The sequence below is a fragment of the Gossypium arboreum genome, chromosome 2 (assembly GCF_025698485.1).
Source record: "Gossypium arboreum isolate Shixiya-1 chromosome 2, ASM2569848v2, whole genome shotgun sequence".
NCBI lineage: Eukaryota > Viridiplantae > Streptophyta > Magnoliopsida > Malvales > Malvaceae > Gossypium > Gossypium arboreum.
Genome location: NC_069071.1, coordinates 4,511,962 through 4,530,699, shown reverse-complemented (window position 1 = coordinate 4,530,699; position 18,738 = coordinate 4,511,962).

The window sequence follows — 18,738 nt, the reverse complement described above, 5'->3', positions numbered from 1 at the left end:
GGCTGTACTAACACCGGTGCCTCTGTTAATAACTTTTCAATTCTTCAAAACTCATTGACATTCTTCCGTCCATTCAAATTTAACATCCTTTCGAGTAATCTAGTTATAGGAGCAGCAATTATAGAAAATCCATTTACAAACCGCCGATAATACCCAAATAGCCCCAAGAAACTTCTAACTTCGCTACATTTTTCGGTGGTTTCCAATCAACAATGGCTAAAATTTTACTAGGATCAACCCGTATACCATCACCAAACAATATGACCCAAAATCCAACTTCCCTGAGCCAAAATTCACTTTTACTAAACTTAGCATACAAATGCTTATTTCTCAAAGTTTGTAAACTATCCTCAAATGCTCAAAGATGCTCTGTCTCATCTTTTGAATAAATTAAAATATCATCTATAAACACCACAACAAATTTGTCCAAGTATGGCGAAATATGCGATTCATTAAATCCATAAACACAAAGAGAGCATTTGTCAATCCGAATGGCATAACTAAAATTCATAATGACCATACCTTGTTCTAAAAGCGCTTTAGGCACATCCGACTCTTTTACCCGCAGTTGGTAATACCAGATCTCAAGTCAATCTTTGAAAACCATGTCGCTCCTTTTAGCCGATCAAACAAATCATCAATTCTTGGCAACGGTACTTGTTTTTGATTGTCACCTTGTTTAACCGCCGATAATCAACACACAACCTCATAGAACCATCCTTCTTTTCACAAATAACACGGAGCACCCCAAGATGAAAACTCGGTCTCACAAAACCTTTATCACTCAACTCTTGCAACTACGACTTCAATTCCTTCAACTCTGCTGGTGCTATTCTATACGGAGCAATCGAAATCGAGCTGTTCGGTATCAAATCAATACCAAATTCTACTTCCACGATCGAGGCAAACCCGCAATTCTTCCGAAATACGTCCGCAAATTCACACACAACCCAAGACCGATTCAACTTTCTTTTCAACTTCTTTTGTATTAATTACATACGCCAAATAAGCTTCATAACCCTTTCTCAGATATCTTTGAGCCGACATTGAAGAAATCACACTAGGCAATGCCTCTGATTTATCTGATTCAACCCGCAGAGTTTCACCATTTCCACACTTTAATTCTATAACCTTTTCTTTGCAATTTACTATAGCATCATGCAATGTCAACCAATCCATACCCAAAATAACATCAAATTCATCAAATGGTAACAACATCAAGTCGGCCGGAAAGTAATGACCCCGAATCATTAAAGGGCATTTCTTGCTTACTTTATCAACTATCACGCATTTGCCTAAAGGGTTCGACACTCTAATCATAAATTCTGTGTTCTCAACAGTATATTCATACTAGACACCAGCCATGCATACATATGAATGAGTAGAACCGGATCAATCAAAGCAATAACATTAACATTATAGACGAAAAATGTACCAGTAATCACATCGTGAGGAAGCATCTTCACGCTTTAATAGCATAAGTTCTAGCGGAGCCCTTCCTTCAGTCTAACCTGCATCCTCGCTACATTCTTCTTGCTTGTTTCACTTCCACTTTTCTCGATATCTTCCTCTCGAATCCGCCCACTTGTTTTTGTATTCGAAATTTTTCTTTTCACTCTCTTTGGCCGCTCTAATAAAATGATCCGGAGAACCACATTGAAAACATTCATTTGCTCTACACGGACCAAAATGATTTCTACCACACCACTTTCACTCGTGTTTAACAAATCTCGAGTTCCCTACACCGTCAGCCAAGTAGTCTGGGATTTAGGACCCACATTTTGCTTCCTATAATTCCCATATGATTGCCCAGCTGAAGCTTGGGAACGAGGATTCATATTCCTTGACTTTCCAGGTTGCTGTGAAAATGAACCGCTCATCGGTCTTTTCTTCCAATTTCTAGTCTCAGCCTCTACCTTTTTCTTTTCTTTAAGTAATTCTTCGGCCTTACAAGCTCGATCAACCAATACTACCATTTCTTTTAATTCAAGAATTCCAACAAATACCTTGATGTCTTCGTTGAGCCCGTCTTCAAATCGTCGGCACATCTTGGCCTCTGTAGGAACATACTCTCTGGCATACTTACTTAATCGAACAAACTCTCTTTCATATTCTCAGAATCATATATTACCTTGCTTCACTCAAGAAATTCTTTACGCTTCGATCAATAAATCTTTCACTAATATATTTCTTCCAAACTCTTCTTGAAAGAATTCCCAGTTATTTTCTTTTCGGTACCACCAAATCAAAGTCTTCCACCAATTATAAGCTGAATCCTCAACAAAGATATAGCGCATTTCAAACATTCTTCAGGTGTACAAGATAATTCGTCAAATACCTGGATTGAATTTTCAAGCTAGAACTCTGCTCTCTCGGCATCATCATCAATATTTGCTTTAAATTCTTCGACCCCTTGCTTACGAATTCTATCAACTGGAGTTCTATGAAATTTCATCAGGTCTACACCCTGAGGCATCGGGGGTACAGGTTGAGGAATTGGGGGAGGTGAGGGAGGTTGTACATTTGGGTTCGTACGAACGAACTCAGTGTACCATGCACTCATCATTTGGAGAAAGGCTTCCGACCCTTTCTCCTCCTCCCCGACCAACAGAGGGAGGTGGATTTTCAGTCAGTGCTGCTCCTTCAGCCGAGTGGCGATTACTCTCTACTTCATCTGCCACACTGGATCGGGATCCATTTACTATAAAAAAAATCATTTAAAAAGGTCAGAAGTCGTCACACTATCACAATTTATACATATGGCATGTATAGCAAAATCCGTACATACAACACGTAGTCCGAGAATCGACTAAACCTGCTCTGATACCACTAAATGTAACGCACCCACGCCCGAGACCGTCGCCGGAGTCGAGTATGAGGTGTTACTAAGCTTAGTTTAACATTTTTGGAACTTTGGATTATTTGTTTCTACATTCACAGCTTGTAAGCTACTTGCGTCACAGTCACAAGAAAAATCATATCTCGAGTTACGAAACTCGAAATTAAGATCTGTAAATTTTCCCTGAATCTAGACTCATATAACTATCTACTAATTTTTTTATAGAATTTTTGGTTGGGCCAATTAGTACAGTTTATTAGTTAAATTTACCCCTATTTCAGGACTCGACTGGTCTGACCTCTATTTACTACGAACCATATTTCTCTCTGTAACAAATTCATATGACTATGATATTTATTTCTACTAAAACTAGACTCAATAAGGATTCTGAGGATATAAAATACACCACCTAATGATATCTTTACAATTTATGGTGAATTTCTAAAGTAGGAACAGGGGATTCAGAAACTGCTATGACTCTGTTTCACTAAAATTCAAATATCTTCTAACATATAATTCCTTTACTTGTTTCATTTGTTTCATATGAAACTAGACATAATAATCTTCAATTTTATATGTATTCCATCACCAAATTCAATTTCTATGATTTTTAGTAAATTTTCAAACTCGCGTCAGTGTTGCTGCAGTATTCTGTTTATGGCAAATTTCATCCTTTTTATGAGTTTTTATGCACTAAGTATCTTAATAGTTTTCTTTAACATCAAACATAATCTACATTAACCATTTTCATAATTTATCATTATCAAGCATTTCCTCAACCATTCCACAACCATACCATAAGATCATTTACACAAAATAGGTATATTGCTATACATGCCATACTTAAATTTACAAGCCATTTACCAAAAGTCTTCCGGATAGTGTGGTCGAGCCTTCGACCTATCCCGACTCCTGAGCTGGCTTGTCCAAAACTACAATGAGTAAGAAGGAGGGAGTAAGCATAAATGCTTAGTAAGTTCATATGCAAATAATAAGTAACATAACAAACAGTTATACCAATCAACATTAGCATACATCACTAAAACACATATCACTTTTTTAATCATTCTTCATCATCTTATTACCTTATCGTGATTGTATCAATACTCAACCCGAGGGTTAAATACATACCTGCCCAAAATATCCATTTCATATCACTTACCAATACGTCTCTTTACATCTCGAATATTCCTCCATTTGAGTAGAACTTTACCCGTTGAACACATCGGAATATAATTCGGATACATGGATAACTTGTACATAAGTGCCATATATACAATCAAGCAATCATGTAACCCGCCCATAAGCGAACTCGGACTCAACTCAACGAGCTCGGGCGTTCGCATCCATAAGTGAACTCGGACTCAACTCAACGAGCTCGGATGCCTAGTTACATTTCACGAACTCGGACTCAACTCAACGAGTTCGGACATTCGCATCCATAAGTGAACTCGGACTCAACTCAACGAGTTCGGATGCTCAACCATCCTAGTGACATGTCACTTGTATCTTAATCTATTCCTAAGGTTCAAACGGGCTTTTCCTCGAACACTTATCCTTGCCGTCTTCCGTAGAATGCCAAATCAATAATCGGAATAATTATATTTAACAAGTAGTTCACATAATTTACATATTATTTGAAATTAACCACAAAGCATACATTTCATAATAAAATTCAGCATAACATATAATTAACATCAATAACTTAAAATAACCATTATGCTACATTATTTACACATGAACTTACCTTGGTACCAAAATACAAAGATTTTGCAATTTAGTCCATAATCTTTTCTTTTCCTCGATTGAGGTCGATTCCACGCCTTTCTTGATCTAAAATAATACATTTAGCTTATTTAATACTCACATTATCAAATTAATCCTTAACTCAAATTTTTGCAAAATTACAATTTTGCCCCTAAACTTTGCATGTTTACATTTTTGCCCCTACGCCGGATTAAACTTTATTCCTTATTCTTATGTTTTACAACATGCTGATCACTTTTCTCTTCTATGGCAACATCAAATTCTCACTCTAACATGTACTTATGATTATTAGGTATTTTTACCGATTAAGCCATTTTACTCGTTTTTGCTTAAAATCGACTAGTACAAGTTGTCTAACATAATTTAAAACTTCATATTCTATCATAAAACATCAAAATACACAAATTTAACCTATGGGTATTTTTCCAAATATAAACCCTAGGTTAAATTATTGCTAACATAAGCTTTATCGAGTTACCGGATCTCAAAACGTAAAAATCATTAAAAGCGGGCTTGGAATCACTTACTATGGAGCTTGGAAGCTTGAAACAAACCCTAGCTATGGAGAACCCTTGAAATTTCGGCCTAATGAAGAAGATGGACAAAATTGGCTTTTAATTTTGTTTTAATTCATTTTAATAACTAAATGACCAAAATACCCTTACTACTAAACTTTCCAAAATTCCTTCCATGTCCTAATTTTGTCCATGAACTTAAAATTGGTCAAATTTCTATTTAAGACCTCCTCATTAATATTCCAAAACAATTTCATACTAAAAACTTCTAGAATGCATGTTTTGCAACTTATTCGATTTAGTCCCTACTTTCAATTTAAGCACTTTAGGCATAGAATTTCATCACGAAATTTTCACACAATCATGCAATCATATCATAAACCTCAAAATAATTATAAAATAATTATTTCTATCTTAGATTTATGGTCACGAAACCACTATTCCGATTAGGCCTTGATTCGGGATATTACATGGGTTGTGTTTCTTGAGGAGGCGGAAAATAGGATCACATTTCTCGGTTAGTTGTGAAATGAACCGAGCGATGTAATTTAATCTTCCTAGAAAGCCTCGAACTTCTTTCTGAGTGCGCGGCGGGGATAGCTCTTGTATGGCTTTAACTTTGTCTGGATCGATCTCGATCCCTTTCTCACTAACCACGAATCTGAGTAACTTTCCAGACTTGGCTCCTAAGGTACATTTGGTGGGGTTGAGTTTTAGTTGAAACTTCCTCAACCTCAAGAACAATTTTCTCAGGACTTGTATGTGCTCCTTCTCTGTTCGAGACTTAGCTATCATATCATCGACATAAACCTCGATTTCTTTATGCATCATGTCATGAAAGAGGGTTACCATGGCTCTTTGATAAGTTGCCCCCGCATTCTTCAGTCCAAACGGCATCACCTTGTAGCAGAACGTGCCTCACATGGTTACAAATGTGGTTTTCTCCATATCTTCAGGATGTATCTTAATCTGGTTATATCTGGAAAAACTGTCCATGAATGAAAACAGTGAGTGTCCTACCGTGTTGTCCACTAGGGTGTCAATATGAGGCAGTGGGAAATTGTCCTTCGGGCTAGCTTTGTTCAAATCTCTGTAGTCCACACACATTTGCACTTTTCCGTCTTTCTTAGGGATAGGGACGATGTTGGCTACCCAATCTGAGTATTTTACCACCTTCAGGAATCTAGCGTCAAACTGCTTTCGAACCTCTTCTTTTATTTTTAGCAAAACATCAGGCCTTATTCTTCAGAGTTTTTACTGAACTAGCCTACATACTTCCTTTATGGGGAGTCAGTGCACCACGATGTCAGTGTCCAACCCAGACATAATTGGTATGACCATGCGAAGACATCTTTGAATTCTTGAAGTAATTCAATGAGGTCTCGCTTCATCTCCGTAGTGATACATGTTCTGATCTTCACCTCTTGTCCTTCCCCTAAGCTCACAATTTCAACTGATTCTTTGTAAGGTAGGATTTGTTTCTCGTCTTGTTCTACCATCCTCAACAAATCAGGAGATAGGTTACAGCCTTGGTCATCTTCAAAATCCTGAGAATCATCCATCCACACATCTTGCTCGAAAGGAAATTCTAAGTCGCTAGCAATGTCGCTCGTATCATTAATATCTAGGGACCTGTTATGAGGATGAAGGTAGATACCAAGAATCAAAAGAATTTGAAACATTTATTTGTGTGGTATGATTATGAATGGCAAATGAAAGAGTGTTTAGAAGAGTGTTTCGTGAATAAAAAAAATCCGAAAGTAATCACTTGTATAGTTACGAATGAAATTGAAAGGATGAGAGAACTTTTGCTCAAAAATGATAATAACCGTACATTTTGTTGAAATAACGTTTTTAAACATCGGCCTATTTCATAAAAGATTCTTATTACTCCTTGGCCTAGAGCAATAAGTGTGTTTTGGACATTACTCTGAATCCGTTCTAAAAACTACAGGAATCTCTTCCGCAGTCCAGTTGTCCAGAACACTTCCAGGTGTGTAGGGGTAAATGCCCGATAAATTTTCTCTTCCAGTCTCCTCTTCGTACATGACGTTGATGTTCAAGCTTTCCAGCCTTTCTTCTATAGCTCCCGTTATTAGCGTGTCTCTCTCGGGATGAATGATTCCCCCGGACATAATGTTTTCGATATATGGGGGAATGCCATTGGTTCCCACTTGATCTCCTCCCCCGTTAACCGTGCTCTTCTTCTTTCTTGCTTCTTTTCTAGCTCTCTTATCCGTTGTTTGACATCCGGCTTAAATCCTAGGCTGAAGCGGTCTCTCTTATCTTTCAGCATTGGCGTTTCAATCCTTCATTGTAGATGTCTCCCAAGTCCCCTTCCGGGTAGGGCCCCTTTTCCAATCATCAACTGGAGGCTCATCCTCGTGGTTTTAGACAATTTCGGCACCAGAATTTTACTTCCCTCGGCGATGAACGTCGCGTTAACAAATTCCAAAGATCGAAATGAGCATTCGATTGATTCGTCATCTGTCTCCAAGTAGGGTGCATTATTGCTCACAGTTGTAATAATATCCTCCTTAGCCTTGATCGTTATCAACATCCCCTCCGATACTAGCTTCAATTTTTGATGTAACGAGGAAGGCACTGTCCCAGCTGAATGTATCTAGGGCCTCCCCAACAAGCAATTGTATGAGGGCTTGATATCCATTACAAAGAAATCCACCTCATATGTGTTTGGCCCGATCTGAAGAGGTACGTCGATTTTGCCCATCACCTTTCTCTCCGTGCCATCGAATTCCTTCACGATGTTCTGGCACTCCTTCATGTGAGAGCTGTCTATAGGTAATCTATTAAGTGTGGTCAATGGCAGGATGTTCAAAGCCGATCCATTGTCAATCAGTACGCCTGGCAGCGTATACCCTTTACAGCGCGTGGTGATATGCAAAGCTTTAGTCGACCCCATGCCCCCGGGTGGTATCTCATCGTCATTGAAGAATATATAGTTGTCGGAACTGATGTTGCTAACCAAGAGGTCCAACTTGTTAACAGAGATATCATTGGTAACATACGTTTCATTCAAGACCTTCATTAGCGCGCTGCGATGGACTTCCGAGCTCAGAAGTAAAGCCAGCACTGAAACGTTGGCTGGTTGTTTACGTAGCTATTCCACCACACTGTATTCGCTATGCTTTAGGAATTTTAAAAACTCCTTGGCCTCCTCTTTGTTAACTAGCTCATTAACAGGTTTGGTTGATTTTTCTTTCGTTTCCTCGACCATTGGGGCTTTTCCTTTTGTGGGTTGTGCCTCCTTATTTGATGTATCGTAACGCCTCCCGCTACATGTATAGGAACCCCTGTCTTGACCCTCTTTTGAAGCATCCACCAAGCTTTCTTTTCCCAGAATCGTTACGTTGTAATCATAACCACGGGACCCTTTTGTTGTCTTTATAGGGGAAGACTGCAGGTCTTTGGATTATGACCTTTGGTGGCATTTGAACTCCAGCTTCATTATTTTTGGGTCTCGATATGATAACCACAGGATAGTTGGTCGTTTGATTCTGCACTGCCGATCCTCCCTCTGATGCATATATATTTCGCTCTACGGGGTCTTCGGTCTCTTTGTAGAATTCTATTTCCTTATTGTTCATCATGTTTTGTACTAGGGCCTTGAACTCCACACAATCTTGGATTCCATACCCCACCTCGTCGTGAAACTCACAGTAGTTTCTCTCTTCTTTGGATTCTTCCCTCGAATCCAACGCGATCAATCCTCTCTTGGCCATCTCCTTCCATACCCGCCTCAACGGGGTCCTAAATTCTGCTACCTCATACTTGGTCTTCTTGTTCAAGCCTTCACTTATCCCATTCACTCCTTAGTCGGTATGATTGGGGAGTGGGTTTCCTGCTACATTGGGTGTGGCTGGGTCGTCAAATCTCACGATCCCCATCTTAATGAGTCTTTCAACTACTTTTTTAAACGGAGCGTAGTTTTCGATAGAGTGCCCGGTGATTCCCGCGTGGTATGAACATTAGGCGTTTGTATCATACCATTTGGGATACGGGGGCTGCAGTGGCTTCAAGTAGAAAGGGGACACCACATGAGCGTTGAACAGGTTCTGGTACAACTCCTTATACGTCATGGGCATAAGGGTGAATTGTGGCCTTTCTGTGTTCTCCCTCGCGTTGGATTCTTGTCTTACAAAGCTTTGCTGATTGGTGGTCACCGTCTTGGGTTGATTTACGGTGAATGACTTAGACTGACCCTTGTTGAATGTGCTCGTGTTGTTCACTTCATTGTCTCTTTTCCTCGGGGCTGAATTCCTGGCACTCTCTCCCGATTCTATCTTGCCGCTCCTCACAGCATTTTCGATCATTTCCTCCATCATCACTATATCGGAGAAGCTTTTTGTGGCACTTCCTAACATATGAGTGATAAAAGGGGCTTTCAAGGTGTTGATAAAGAGCATTGTCGTCTCCTTTTCTAGAAGTGGTGGCTGAACTTGGATGGCCACCTCTCTCTACCTTTGTGCATACTGTCTGAAGCTTTCATTTGACTTTTTCTCCATATTCTAGAGAGTGATTCTATCGGGGGTCATGTCCATCACATGATTATATTGCTTCATAAATGCCTGAGCTAGGTCTTTCCATGAGTTAATTTTAGCTCGGCTTAATTGGTTATACCACTTAGACGCCACCCCGACCCGACTATCTTGAAAGCAGTGGATTAATAGCTGATCATTGTTAACATACCCCATCATTCGCCTGCACAACATAGTGATGTGGGCTTGAGGGCAGCTTGTTCCATTGTATTTCTCGAACTCGGGCATTTTGAATTTGGGGGGAAGGACTAAATCTGGGACCAAACTCAGGTCCTTAGCATCAATCCCTTGATGATGATCTGCGCTTTCCATGGCTCTGAATTTTTCCTCGAGCCATCTACACCGTTCTTCCAATTGTTTTTGCGAATCCATCCTCGCCTTTTCTTCTTCAGCAACTTCATCCAAGTCGAGAACGGGCGGATAGTTTGGGTTGTTGACAAAGTTAGAGCCTGAGCCGGTTTAGAAGTTCATCGGAATTGAAGCTCCGGCCTGGACTTGCTGGGGCATGATTGTGACAGATGGTTTTTCTAGGTTAATCTCGGGCTTCATCGGTATATACGTCGGGGTAAAGCCCGGGGGGTATTAGAGATATTCATTAGTTTCCTCAACTTGGTTCATGGGGCCCTTTCCCTTATCCGTTCCTCCCAACAGCAATTTGGATAACTGGGACATCATTTCTCTCTAGGACTCCATCTTTTGCTCCTTCATCCTCGTTGAATCTTGGCTAGCTGCTCTTGCATCTGAGACTGCATTTGATCTTGCATGTCCTTTTGCATTTGCTCTAATTTCTTGAGTCTCTTATCCATTGATTTTTTTCTTGTATCGTAGGGGTGCGTGGTTGGTTGGTTTTCGTTGGTTTTCAGGTTACTGAAATAATTTTTAATTAATTAATTAGAAAACTCTTATGGCCTTTAATGCATAATGGTATGATGTAATGAAAATGCATAAATGCAAAGGAGGCATCAATTTTGATTCAATTGCCCTTAGAAAATTTCACTTGAAAATAAAATCTTTACATAAAGTTGAGTTACAAATAAAATTCTGCTCTAACACTCAAAGTCCTAATTTTTCTAAGCAACAAGGCCAGCTCTTGTCCGCGATTCGACTCCAACTCATATTTCACACTCAGTGTGTCCGCCTGAACCGCTAAAGTTTGCAAGTAGTCCGCTACCTCTCGAATCTGGGTTATGGCTTCCCCCATAAGGTAATCTCTGTTTCTGACTTGGTCTTGCGCATGGTGAAGCTGCTATTTCCAACGATCCTCGTTTGCTTCTAAAAACTGGACCCGCATCTCACAGTGTTGTAGTGACGCCTCTAACCCTTCTATTTTTCCTTGCATTTCTTCTATCTTGCTCAAGCTTGCCCTCAGTTCCATTACGGTGTTGCGGTTTCGGTATTGATATAGAGACTTCTCGAGTTCTGCCACTCTAGCCCTTAATTCCCCTCGCTCATTTCTGCTTTCCGACAGACTTTTCTCCAAATTTTTGTTTCGTGCCTGAGCTTCTCGAAATTTCCTTTCCCACCGGTCAGTATTAGCCTTTTCTTCTCGAATTTCATGGTACCATTGTTCGGAAGTCTTACCTAAACCCGCAGTCCTCATAGATAGGCGTAACTTCTTGTAGTCCGTCTTCAAGCTGTCTAGATCTTCTTCGGCCTTAGTTTTTCCTTTTCTCCACTTCTCAGCCTCTGACCTCTGAACATCAGTGTCTAACCTTAGGTGCATCTTCTCTTCCTCCAACTATTCGATCTTCTTCCCAAGCTTCGAACTCTTCTTTTTAAAATCTTGCCTTATAATTTCCAATTCTGATGGGGCGACTTTTAATTGTTCCCCGATAGGTCGAGCATTCCCCAAGCTTGGCCTAGGAACATTATCATTAACCCTCTTCTTAAACCACTCGTTATACTCAAGCGTTACCATGGAACCAACGGTTAATCTCTTCATCCAACAAGTTTGCTTCCAAGCATCCGATAACTCCCGAACTCTCTTCTTATAATGAGCACCCTTAAAAAAGAATTCACTCTGAGCAAGCCCGTAGGTCATGGGTACAAACTGCCTCGACTTATATTGCCTCAAGGCTATCAACGGAGTATACCCGGTAGCTCCCAAAATTCCTAACAATGGTACCCAATCGAAGTTACCACATCGGTACATGATCTCATCAGGAACCATCCAATAAGCTTTCCACTCGACATCCCTCTCCTTGAGGTTCTGAAGAATGTCCATTCACTTCTCTTCCGAGATATCCTCTCTCCTCTGTAGAGCTGCCTCTTCTTTCAACGGAGAATAACCCTCGAAAAAGACTCGATAGGAAACTTTGTCTACTTTCCAAAAGTGCCCGTGAAACCATGCCATCAACAACTGTGCACATCCAATGAATCGCCCCTCGCCTATCTTTCGACATGAGCTCAAAGATCTAAACGTTTCTGCCAATATTACCGGTACCGATGTGATTCTCTTTTCAAGGCGATCGAACAAGTCAATGACCGCCTCGTCCACATGCCTCAAAGCCTTAGGAAAAATCACAAATCCGTAGATGCTTAAGGCAAATATACCGATCCTCTTTCTTTCTTCTGGATGCGTCAAGATCAAATCTGCAAATTCTCCCAAGAGATACATTTACTATCTCCTTTTTGCTGAATCCGAGCAGTGACCCAAGGCTCGCTCATCCCAGAAATGCTCATCAGTTTCTTCACGAAAGTTTGACTACTAAAAACCAAGGCATAAGTCTTCCGGACCAGAATTTTGGGACACCTGAGCAAAGTAGTGTATTCCTCCATGGTAGGTACCAAATCCACTTCTCCAAAAGTGAAACACTTGTACGCAGAATTCCAAAACTGCACCAAGGCTCGGAACAAATGCTTATCCTCTCTAATGTATAGTAGGTAGGATATGTCACCATAGTTTTGGTAAAACAACTGCTTGATCCCTTCATCCCAACTAGCCCAAATGTCTTTCAACTTTTGCAGCTCATTCTGTACTACATTGACGCGAGTGAAATCCTGCAGCTCCGATATATACCCTTCTACCAAGCTATCCCCTCTCTCTGATTGTAGCCTCTCCGACCATGCACGAACGGCCGCATTATCCTCGACTTTACTAAGAAATTCATTCTCCATGTCAAACTTTCTAACTTAGTAATTGAATACGGATTAACACCTCCTTTAGTATGCAATGTCATGCAAAAAAGACAATCAAAACAAAATATGAGTTAGTACCAAAATAATAGCGATAGAATGCAAGCACATAAATGATAATTATAACGCATGTATGGGTAAGTACTAGGGCTTGACGCGGCTCCACCCAAGGATAGCTCCTAAGGTCTCTCTACATGTGGCTCGGTTCTAGAGTAAAGGTACCTGAACTAGCAGATTCCTCAATCTTCACCCATTATAGGCTCATATAGATCGAGTTTGGTTCGGGGGGATACATTTCCCTATGACCATGCGGAGATGAAAATCTCACGAAATCATAGGTACGGATATACCCCGGAAGCAATCCACTAGCCCATGCGGAGGTGAAAACCTCACGAAAGCATAGTTTCTTACTCCCACTTAAAAGGTGTGACCATAGTGGTCATGCAATGAAATGCAGTATTATTCTAAAAACCCAAACCATAACAATTACACAAACAAATGCAATCAAGATTTTCAAAACAAATTTTCGGTTTTTTGACAAAAGGACAGCAATTAATCAATTTTATGGCTCGACTCTCGAACTTCCCCAGTGGAGTCGCCAAGCTGTCGAAACCACCTTATTTAAATTTTCATATTTAAATGAAAAGCGGGGAATCGACTTTTGAAAATAAAACATGGAGTCACCACCAATCTTTTTGTTTAGGTGTGATCGGATCACCTAAGAATTTGGTTATTTTAATAAAACATTTTTTATTTACTAAAACAACGATTTTGGTCTACGAACTTTTGAGAAAATGGGTTCGGGAGTCGGTTACGCATGAGGAAGGATTAGCACCCTCACTACACCCAAAATTGGTACCAAATCGATTAAATGTTGTCCTTATGTAAAATGTTTTTGAAATGTGGTTCCTTTTCGATAATATTTGAAATACCCGAGTTGGTTATCAAAATTCTCTTCCTTAAGAGGAATATAGCACCACATCCAGCACGATAGGACATGATCATTTATGCCCTCGAAAACATGATAAATTTTGACTTCCGAAAAATTTGTAAGTTGAAAACCGCAGAAGGATACCCAATTATCCGGTCCAACGAGAAAATCGAAACCCAGCATAGTAGGACACGACTCATCGAATTTCTAGACATAAGATATTGCCTTATTTTAGAATTTAGATAGTATGAGTGAAATTCTAAAGGAATCTTCGATCATTGAACGAACGGGAAATCGCAACCCAGCACAATAGGGCACGATTCCCGAATTGCCAAACATCGAGTATTACCTTCGTTTTAAAGAGTTTTTAGAAGACATGAACGAAATTCTAAAGGGACACTCGATTACTTTGAGCAAACGAGAAATTGCAACCCAGCACGTTAGGGCACGATTCCGCGAATTGTCAAATATCGAACATCGCCTTCGTTTTAAAGGATTTTTAGAAGACATGAACGAAATTTTGAAGGGATATTCGATCATTTTGAGCAAACGAGAAATCGCAACCCAACACGTTAGGGCACGATTTCGCGAACTGCCAAATATCAAACCTCGCCTTCGTTTTAAAGAATCTTTAGGAGACATGGGTGAAATTTTGAAGGGATATTCGATTATTTTGAGTAAACGCGAAACTGCAACCCAGCACGTTAGGGCACGATTCCGCGAATTGCCAAATATCAAATCTCGTCTTCGTTTTAAAGAATTTTTAAATGAATAATTATAAAACTAGCTTAAAATGTATTAATGCGTTTTTGAAATGAAACGAATTTAATCACAAAATTTGATTTTAAAAACCACATTTCATAAACCAAGTAGAAAACGATATATGGGGTAACAGCACACATGAGATACGATACTTGATGAATGTGAATATTAATGAACTAGCGAATAAGCAATTAAATATGATTAATCTAAAATCATAGCCTAATTTCAATCACGTATGAAGAACAATTAACAAATCAATGAGATGAATACCATGCAATGATAATATATATTCATGTTATAATATATAAAAAACAACAAGATATGTGCAAAGCAAAATGGAATGTAGAAATCAAAATGGTATAAGATTAATAAACTTAAGATATATAGGTTGACAAGTTTGAATAAAAACTAGGGATATATAACCATAGAAATAGATATTATAAAATAAAAGTTCGAATCAAATTATGTGTAAAATATTTTAGACACAAATTTATTTAAAAGTTGACAAAGTACATGCTAATTTAATATATATAATACAAAAGAATAATAAAGATACATGACAAGACATAATACACAAAATAGATTTATAAAACATATGTACATGTAAATTTATTGTAAAATAAAATCATGAGATTAATAATAATATATATAAATTTTAAGTTATTCTAAAATTATATACATACCCTTATATCAAAATATTTAAATAAGAGGCTATATAAAACACAAAACTAATATAATATAAAGAAATATTCAAAATAATAATTTTGTGATTACAAAAAAATGAGGTTTCTAAGATTCTTCCATATACATGCATAAAGAAAATACTTGATAACTCATATAGCAAAAAAAATGTTGTAAGTAGGAAAACCTATTAAAGTAATAATATCAATATATATATATATATAACTTTTAAAAATAATTACATGTAAAATTACATAGAAAAGATAATATTTGTAGGGCTAAATTAATTTTATAATAAATTAAACAATAGATTTTAAAAAAACATGCTTTCGTGTAAAGAAAATGTATATATAAAATGTATAGGTTTAGAAATATATATAGAATATGTGTACTAATATAAATAAGTATAAAAATAATTTAAACTTTACGTAAAATATATGTACAAAATGTGTTATAATAATAAAATATATATACCAAAATACATGAACAGAGTCAAGAATCATTATATACATACAAATACATTAACCTTGTTATGAAATTCGTACATGTATAATAATATAAAGGAGATAAACATTTAAAACATTCAAAGGGTGATGTTAATACTACAGAAACGAATTTACAAGAATAATAAAAAACAATCATCTAAAGTTGTTTTTAAAATAATAATAATAATAATAATAATAATAATAATAATAATAATAATAATAATGAATTAAGAACACATAGGGTTATACGCTAAAAGAACTTAATTAAAAACGATCCAAAATAAAAGGGAAAATTTGAAAACAAAAAATAAAAGAAAGGACCACTGCGCGATGCGCACAAATGCACAGGGGCTCAATCTGGAAATATTCCAGGCTCCCAAAACGCGGCGCTGAAGCGCGGGTCAAATTGCAAACGTGCGTAAATTAAAGGAAACAATTTTTTTTAAAAAAAGAAAAAAGCACAAATAGGCCGATTTAAACTTGGTGCAAAAGGGAAGGGATTTAAAGCGGAATTAACCCCTCACCGCAAAAACACGCGGATCCCAGGGGCTAGGAGTCGGGTCGGTCGGGTCTTGTCCATATGGCACCGTTTTGGAGCCATTGAAGCGGGCTCAAACGGTGTCGATTTTAGTTGCTTAAAAGGGCCCCAAAGCTGAGCTATTCGACTGAATCAATGGAGAAGGGAAACCCTAATCCTCTGCGCCGTTTAACCTCTGTTTCGTCCTTTCAAACGATGAATAGCGCCCCGATAGTGCCTTTTTCATTCCTTATTCAGAATCCAACCCTATAGTCTGCCGATTTCAGCCTTGGAATCTTCCCAAACTTCGACACCGACGAAGAAGATAGATTCCAGTGGCTCATACACAAAGGTAAGTCTTCGTTTTGACTTTATTATACTCGGAAAACACATGCCAAACCAAGAAAGATGAAACAAAATTGAGAGAAAGAACGTATGAGCGCTCAAAATCACCTTTTTTCTTGCTAATTTCTGTATTGTATATCTGCGTATATTGCCTCTGCTTTGTATTGCTACTGAATGCTTCAGTAAAAAAAAAAGGGAACCCCTCTACAATATAAAATCATCGGCTTTATAGCCGAATGTTCAAAAAAGAAATAAAAAGAAATACAATTTTGTGCTTTTTTCGTATTGGCCATTGTTGCTATTGTCGTCTTGTTCATTTCTTTGCAGGTACAGGTGAGTGGCGTGTGTACGAGGGCGTATGCTGGCGTAGGAGGAGTGTACGGCGCCTGGAGGCTGCTAGGGCTGCTACGGCGCAAGCCAAGGCTGCTAGGGTTTGCTGACATTAGGCTCGATTTCTGGGCCGTTTAGGGTATTGAGCTAAGTCATTGGGCTTGTGACTTGGTTTTAATTTTAGGTCTAGGTTATGTAATTGGTTTGGGCCATGTAATGATTTGGTTTGTAAAAAGACATTAATTAATGGACTGTTATAATTTTATTTATTTTATGTTTATGGTTTTTTAGTTTATTTGGGCCAGGCAAATTTGGCCCACTACAGTGGGTTGCTATTACTAGCAGCTAAATCAGGAGCTGCACTGAAACTCTAATTGGTTCTGCACGAAGATCCTGTCAAGTCTGATGTTCCCAGATTGATGATTTAGTTGCTGAGATGATGTTTTTAAAAGTTGACCGATGCGTAATTATCGCCTTAAATTACCCCCACATCCTAATACCATTATCTACCTATTTAATTATCTAAAATTTCTTTCTCTATTCAAAAGCTTTGCATACCCGATTGTTATTCATGGAATAGACATGAATAAAATTCATTCAATTTCTAGTTAGTAGTTAGGTACGCCTTCTTGATGCATTTTTTAATCGTCCTAAAAAATATTATTAGTATATTACAAATTAATTGGCATTTTAAGGGGGAGAAAAAACAACAAATGAATGACTACCAACCACAACTCACAATATACAAACGCGTATTAAGTCACTTTCGCAAAAGATATGAGCTTTTATTTTGGATGAACTTCCAACTTCTCCCTCTCATTCTTTGTAATTAAGTTGTAACTTAATTCAATGCATTGTTTTCATTTTTAGCCTCTTTCTTTTATTTTATTTTCACTCTTTTATTTCTAGTAATGTGGGAGTTTAATTATTTTAACACAAAAGTTAATTTGGCTAGAAAAAAATACCAATGAAAAGATAAAATTCATGCAATAGAAATCACTCAATGTTCGAGTAGAATGAGTAATAATAGAAGGTTTTAGAAGGCCTTAAATTTAGTTACCTAAATTTGTCAAAAACCGTAAGTTTGGGGTTTCAACTTGGGTTTTAGTTTAGGATTTAGATTCAATTTTGATTTAGGGCTAGGGTGTTCAAATGATTTACTGAACCGAACTGGTATTAATCGAATTAACCAAAGTTTTTGATCTTTTAACCATTAACTGAACCAAATTTTAAAAAAAAATACCCAAATTATTTTTTCTGGTTAAAACAAGTATAAAACATATAAAATTTTTTGAATATTCATTTGGCCGAATTAACCGAATTAGTAATAGCTTAATGCATATAATATATAATATTATTTACTAATTTCGATTAATTCAATTAATTATCCGATTTTAAACCGAATTTACTGTTAACCAAAAATCTAAAAAATCTTTAACCGACTGAGTAACCGAATTAAATCAATTTGGTCAATTAATCTATCATTATGAGTTTTGATGGGTTGCTACTACTAGCAGCTAAATCAGGAGCTGCACTGAAAATCTAATTGGTTCTACACGAAAATCTTGTCAAGTCTACTGCCGAGTTACAATAATGTCTAATTATGGTTAAATAAAATTATTAATATTTATTTATAAGTCCTCTATTTTTGTTTAATTTAATTATGATGCATTTTGCTATTTTTCACCAATGGTGCATAAAACTTATGTATCTGCATCAAATACAATTACTATAAATTAAGAAATTATTATTCAATAAAATTAAATTTAGAATAAATAAATCAATTAAAAATTTAACTTTTTAATTTACTAAAACAATTAATATTTTAATAATTTGTTTTATATAGTTACTTGCAGGTTGATTTATTATTTG